Below are 6,723 nucleotides of genomic sequence, written 5' to 3'. Positions count from 1 at the left end.
TCTTCCAAGGTTTGGTTTAAGTAGGGAAGGGGGTGGGTTCCCCTGGAGTAGCAGTGTTTTCCCTCAGATGGTCAATGCACCCTTCATTAAAAAAAATTTTTTTGGGGGGGGGACGCCTGGGTGGCTCAGTCGGTTAAGCGTCTGCCTTCGGCTCAGGTCCTGATTCCAGGGTCCTGGGATTGAGCCCCACATCGGGCTCCCTGCTCAGCGGGGAGCCTGCTTCTCCCTCTCCCTCTGCCTGCTGCCCCCCCACCCCGCTTGTGTTCTCTATCTCTCTGTGTGTCAAATAAAATCTTAAAAAAAAATTTTTTTTTTTTAATCTCTACACCAAACATGAGGCTCCAACTTAAAACCCTGAGATCAAGAGTCACATGCTCTGCCTACTGAGCCAGCCAAGCACCCTGCTCCCTTCATTTTTGTAGCTTGTTGGAGTTTCTCTGGAAATTGCTCCTGAATGTGAGCTCACCTTTCCAGAAACTGACCAAATGGGATGCAGGGGTAACCCATCTCAGTCACAGAGGAGGCAGAGGAAAATCTAAGTTCTGGGCCCCGGTTGGGTTGTGGCAGGCTGAGGCTATAGTGACCAGTTCCCAAATTACCCATCACTTTGGCTTTGGTTTAATTCAACATGGAACATTAGTTGTCTTCCAGGGACCCCAGATTTTTTCACACCATTTGGCCCTCACTTCTCTAAATGTTTTCTCATGTCAGATTATCTTAAAAGGTATCTGTGCACTCCCTCAATTGATATATTGAAACTCATTGTCCTCTTGATGTTGGGGCAAAGAGACAAGACACTTAGAAAACTCACTTTAATCTTATATTTGTAATTTAAGTTACTTTTTTCTCAACAGTTAAAAAAAAAACAAAAACCAGAACACACTATTTTACCATGATCCTAGGTTGTGAACATACTGGTACCTTGACTACACATCACGAAAACATAACCACAAAAGTCAAAGCAGTCAGTACTTAAGAGTCTAGAGAACAGAGAGCTGAGCCAACTGAAAGCTCTCAGGGAAGCTCACATTCGTTGCCAGGCCTGCCCCATAGCTGGAGTCCAGCGAACATTCCTCACAACAGTCTGGGTGGGCTTAGGTGATCACTGATTTGGGAAGGTGGTAGTTTCCTTGGTACCCAAAGGTCTAACCCTCCTTGTTGGTCTTTTCCTTCAGTGTCCAAGAAGAGAAAGGGATAGAGGGGAAGGGACACTTTATAATGCCATTCACCACACCGATCCTTAAACACACACAGAGCCAACCACGAGCTGAGAGAGCTGGGTGGACTGGAGAGCATATGTTTTAGAGGTCATCGGCCTCCAGGAAATTTTAGATCATAGGTACTCAACTTCCAACAGAAGAGGTTTCCAGATATCAATGCTTTAAGTTCCACCAGAAATCAGGCAGCCATAATTGTGCTCTTTTGGTTTCGCTCCTCAGTTCCAAGTATTCTGAAGTCACAAATGAACTACAGATAAAAACAGCAGAAGCAAAACTCAGCTTTATTACCCTAAGAGATGGCTATCTTTCTGGCACTGATTACGTTGAGCCAATGGTAAAGTAAGGGGCTCTGCTCTGTCAGTGATCAGCTATGTGGATGAAGCCCAGGGAGATGAACTCTGCCTTCAGGCTTTGGGTGTGCTGGTTACAAGTGAGAGTTATTCTAGGAGGGAAAAGAGGAATGTAAGGAGAAGCAAGGGCACCTTTTCATGTTCTCTGGGCTCTTGGAAAGTCTGTTCAGCTCACCCAAATAGGGAAGATCAGAAATGTGGATTAAAGTCACATGGTAAACCTGATCATCAAAGAGCTGTGATGGTCACAGGTGGTGGGTATCTAAGCATCCCTTTTTCCACTAGGAAGTACCTTTCAATTCCTCCTGAATTAAGCTTGGAGCCTAGGCTCTCACGCCTGCACTATTCTGGGTTGGACTGCTCGCACTTCAGGCAGGAAGGTATTATCATCTAAAATAAATGGAAGATGCCAAGAAGGTCAACAATACCAAGGTATCTAATCTACTTCTAGGAAAGAAAAAAAATACCCTAATTATTTCCAATATCCCCTACCCCCCTCCACCCCAAGCCCTTGGTTTCCACATACAATCAAGTGCTAAGTAAGGAGTAGACCAACCACAGCTGTTCTGACCAATGGGTACCAGGAGACGGCAGAGGAGAAGAGTGCATATTTTCTTCTCTTCAGCTTATGACTTTACAAAAGAAAAATAAGAAGGATTTTTCTTACTCAAGCAGAAAACAGAATGATTTAGGGGTCCCAGGGTTTTTTGTTTTTTTTTTTTTCCAGTTCAGAAACAAGTTATGAGGGCCAGACTTTATTACTTGTCAATAGAGTTCCAGAGAGTCCTGTCTCTGAAGTTTCTGGTGAAGAGTCACCAGAAAAAATCTTGCCAAGGGACAAGTGTAAAAGGCCTCCATTCACAATTCATGTCCACTTTCAAACGGCACATAAGAAAGGAAAAGGATGTTCTCAGCAGTGAAAATACACACACGTGCAGCAAGGCATGCTGGTTTTGTCCAAGCAGCCCAGGTGTGACTGGAGAGCTCCTGAGTGCCCAGAGAGTTCCAGGGTGCAGGCGCAGGTGCATGCACGCACTCCTTGCGTGCCCGCCTTTGAAGGGGCTTCCTCCCATCTTTAAGAAACGCCTCTTTCAGGCCCACACTGGAATTTTAGTGAGAAGAGACTAATCTACAATGGTGACATGCCATTTCAGAGCCAACAGACTCCTTCAGCTCCTTTTCTACCATTCCTTTCAATGTATTGAGACTTTCTTTGTTTCTCTTTTCTTTTTAAAAAGGTCAAACTTTACATTTATTCTAGCCCAGCTGGGGATTAGTGATAATCAATTCCGACCGAAATCATGCAGAGATGGTAAGTGGGGTTTACCTTCTCTGGAAATGAACTTCTACTTACCTGATTATTTCTTCTACAATGAACTGGTAAATGACCCCGAGAGCTGAGAAATGTGACTGACTCAGTTTTTCAGACCACTTAACTTCATTCCCATTTCCATCAGCAGCAAAGGACAACTTGGAGAACATGCTCGATGGAGCTAATGGCTCCAGACTGCAGGGTCCACCCTTGATCTCATTTATGATGTACTGGACAAGCTTCAAAACAATCTTAGAAATAATCTACCTTCAACTGAACCTAGATGGGAGAGCAAAACCCCGGGCACCAATGAATATTCAACAGCTCCCACTTTTAAATAGCAGCATATAACAGAAGGGCTAGTAAAGTTATGGCTATTGGACAATATTTTCAAACAGCTTGAAATCCACGCCCCTTTAATGCCTGACCTGTGTGTTACTCAGGGCTGATGGCCCTCTGCCTCACCTGTAGAAAAATCCTTAACCAATCAAAAAGCCAAAAATAGTCAACACAATAGACAAGGAACTCTGATGACAGCTAAATAGAAAACATTTCTCTGTAGCATGTGGGTGGGGGGGAAGGGACTTATACTCAGAAAATATTTCCCAGGCAATGACATATTACACTGGGAAATATTTTCTGAATATAACCTGGAACCAAAAGCTTAAAAGCTCTCCTGAAGCCGGAAAGGAAAAGCGTATATGCATAACTTGCCCCTCAATACATAACAACAACATTCAGTCACATCAGAAGGGAAGGGTGAAGATGGCTTTCTCTCCCTCTCCCCCTTGCTTAACTAAAGGTGGTCTGGCTCTGAGGTCATCTGCAACTGGCTTCCATTCTGATGTTTTTACAGCAGCTGGCTAAAAAGGGGCTTTCTTTTACTCAACTGCTTTGCTTAGGAACAGAAACAACGGGCCTGACTAACTGCTCAGCTTCCAAGGGAAACTAGAGACTGCAGTGTGGCCTTGAACCTGTAATGGGTGTGCCCACGCCACACGAGAGGGCTGGTGCAGCCCCGTGCCTCCCCCGGGAAACAAGCTGGGCACATGCTGGTAGTATTCCGTGTTCCCAAGTTGGGGTGGCACACGCGCCCTGCCCGACGCTTATACAGCTGCCTTTTAAGTGGCCAGGTCGGCCTGGCCCTTGCTGAGGTCCATTTGTTTATGTTGCTTACCAACTTCCAGAGAAATTTTATTGGCTGGGGAGAGTGGAGAGTTAAATAAGGCCGGAGGAGGAAGAAAAGGAAAGCGAAGGCAATTTCTGCCCCATTAGTAAACCCTGTGTGCCAAACTTCACCCTGATCCTCTTTCCGGCAGCTCGCCCTTTTGTAAATACCAGGTTTGGGAAAAGCAGGAGGAAGGTTCTGCAGTGCAAGGTTGAGATGATTAGCTTGCTTTCTGAGAGATGATATTTACTGTTCTAAATGAGAAAGAAATCCACTTTTACCTCTGACCACCTCTCAACTACTCTGATTGTGGTCTTGGCAAAGACACAGGAGCTGGGTGTCCACAGACCCTGACGAGCAAATCAGAGACGTGAACCATTATGTGGACTGCACCCAGTGACTGGCTCCGGCCATTTCAAACCTTTCTTTAGGCTGAGCCTTACCAGTGATTTAAGATGAAGTACAATGCTTTTTATTACACATCTAATTGTTAATGAGAGGAAATGCAATCAGCAACTCCTTTGCACACTCTACATGGAATCGAGGAGACTGCTGAGTCCAGAAAAGATGTGGCCATTGATGGAGCCCAGGCGATTTCTGCCCCCACCCCCACCTTTTTAAACGGAGGGGGGTGCTGTTAGGAGAGAGAGAAGAGTTGCAAATATGATGAGAGTACCTTCTAAGAACCCACTGCTGCCCCACAGGGTCACTTGCAGCAAAAGCCTGGGTTTGAAATTTTGACTGGACAGCATTTAGCTCTTCCAAGTGTGGCATTTTCTCTGATTTGCCTCATGTTAACTGAGAACCTCTCTTCATACTCTTTCTTCTCAGGTGCAGCAGAGAAACAGGTTGAAGGAGAGTGGGGGAAAAGGGAGGAGGGACAGAAACAGAAAGAGATGAAAGGAAAGAGGCCCAGATCTTCCAGTGTGTATTTTTGTTTTCTTTCTTTCTCGCCCCAAAGGCCATACAGACAGCTGTCTTCTCCTAAGTACAGTGGGGCTGGGCTGATCCTGCCAGGTGCTGGGCATTCCTGGAGCTCACAGGGAGAAAATGGGTGCTGTCTGGCTTGAAGCTGTACCCCCTGTCCCCTAGAAGTTGGTCTCCCAGAAGGCTATATAGGGAAATTAGTTCTTCTGCTTAATGGCAAAGCAAGAGAGATTCTGGCAAAACACTAAATATATTTATAAGTCATCTTTGTCTGGAACCAAATGAGGAAAAACAGGTGCAGAGAGGAAAGGAGGGGAGGTGAGGTGAGGTTTAAAAGTTCCAATCATTCACAAAAGATAAAAGACATCTTCTGATAGCAGCACGGAAGCAGTCAGCTGTGCTGAGTAGACCATCCTGGGTCGACTGCAGACCAACTGTGTCCCAACAGGAGTCTCAAAGCCCCGTTCCTCGGCTAGTCCGGGGAAGTGGGTAGTAGTTTGATTGTTACTGTTGTTGCTCATCCTGGTATTGGCAGATATGTTAAATACCGCAACTTTAATGAGTCCTGTGTGAAAACAGAGCACAGAGTCATTAGTCCCTTTCCCTACATTTCTCACTTGTTCTAAGAGGAGAAGAATATTAACTTAGCTGTCAAATGGGAGAAAGGCTCAGAGGTCCTTCCTAACACCTGCTCTCTGCCCAGGCCAAGCAGGAGCTTCTGTCAAGGGCTACACAGGCTGCATGGGGACACGGTGGGGCTCACGGACATGCTCAGGGCCGCAGCGCTCGTGCAGTGTGACTCTGACAGGTATATCATCAAGGTCTCACCTGCTCCCTGTGATGGTGGAGTAGGTGAGGCCAGCTCTGAGGTTCTGGCCCTGAGCGGCCAGAAGCATAGTTGTGCCACCAGCAGAAGGGGGGCAGCTGGGTGAAGCTGTCTGGCCTCCTGGCTGGAGGGCCCTGGCAGAGTGGATGAGGGGAAAGTCTGATTGTTAGAAGTGTGCACCAGACATGCTCCTTGTAACTTCAAGGACAGGTGTGTAGGTGGTGGCTGGTAATGTGGCCTGGAGATTAAGACAGAGGTTGGGACTAGAGATACAAATTTGAGGGTCACCTACATTGAGATGAGAGCTGAAGCCTCGGGAAGAGAAAAAGCAGCCAAAACAGGAAGCTTTGATAAGGAAAAAAAGTCCGACACACTCTTAGGGGATGTCTATGTTTCAGAGGTGAGAGGAGAAAGGAGACCAACAATAGAAAGCCAGGAAGAATATTAAAAATGGCAAAATGCCATAGTAATCTAATGAAAATTCTGGCAAAAGGAGGGGATAGATACATGACGATTACAGTATTACTAACGATGACCACTTTTTACTGAGGGCTTGTTCTGTGCTAGGCACTGTGCTAAGCACTAAGAATTTTACATAGGACATTTCAGTGCAATCCTCACAACAGCTCTGTGAGGTAGGGATTGCAATCTATCTTACTAATATGGAATCTAAGGCTCTGGAATTTGCTTGCCCAGGGGTACACATCTAGGATTCTCACCTGAGCCTGCCTGGGTAAACTGGCTGAGGGATAGGAAGCAGTGTGTCCTCTGTGAGAACAGTGAGCACTGAAGTGAGTCCAGCAGGGCATGGACCACCCCACTTAGAACCACTACAAAAAGATACGCAGAAAAGTGTACTAAATCTGTACTTCGGCCATTGAACTAAGGTAAGTGTGGGAAATAAGAAATCATAATGACAG

General features: G+C 46.0%; 1 protein-coding gene across 6 annotated transcripts in view; it reads right to left on the bottom strand.

The window, feature by feature from the left end:
• Nucleotides 1-367: 367 nt before the first annotated feature.
• BTRC (beta-transducin repeat containing E3 ubiquitin protein ligase) overlaps nucleotides 368-6,723 on the bottom strand; it is a 169,716-nt gene continuing 163,360 nt past the window's right edge. For all 6 annotated transcript variants that reach the window (XM_032423411.1, XM_032423413.1, XM_032423414.1 and 3 more), the window contains one exon: nucleotides 368-5,542. The gene's annotated coding sequence lies outside the window, so the exon portion shown is untranslated. The remainder of the gene's footprint in view (nucleotides 5,543-6,723) is intronic.

Source organism: Phoca vitulina, unplaced genomic scaffold (assembly GCF_004348235.1).
Source record: "Phoca vitulina isolate PV1807 unplaced genomic scaffold, GSC_HSeal_1.0 scaffold28, whole genome shotgun sequence".
Classification (NCBI taxonomy): Eukaryota; Metazoa; Chordata; class Mammalia; order Carnivora; family Phocidae; genus Phoca; species Phoca vitulina.
Note: the sequence above shows the minus strand (reverse complement) of the source record. Positions and strands in the feature narration are given on the sequence as shown.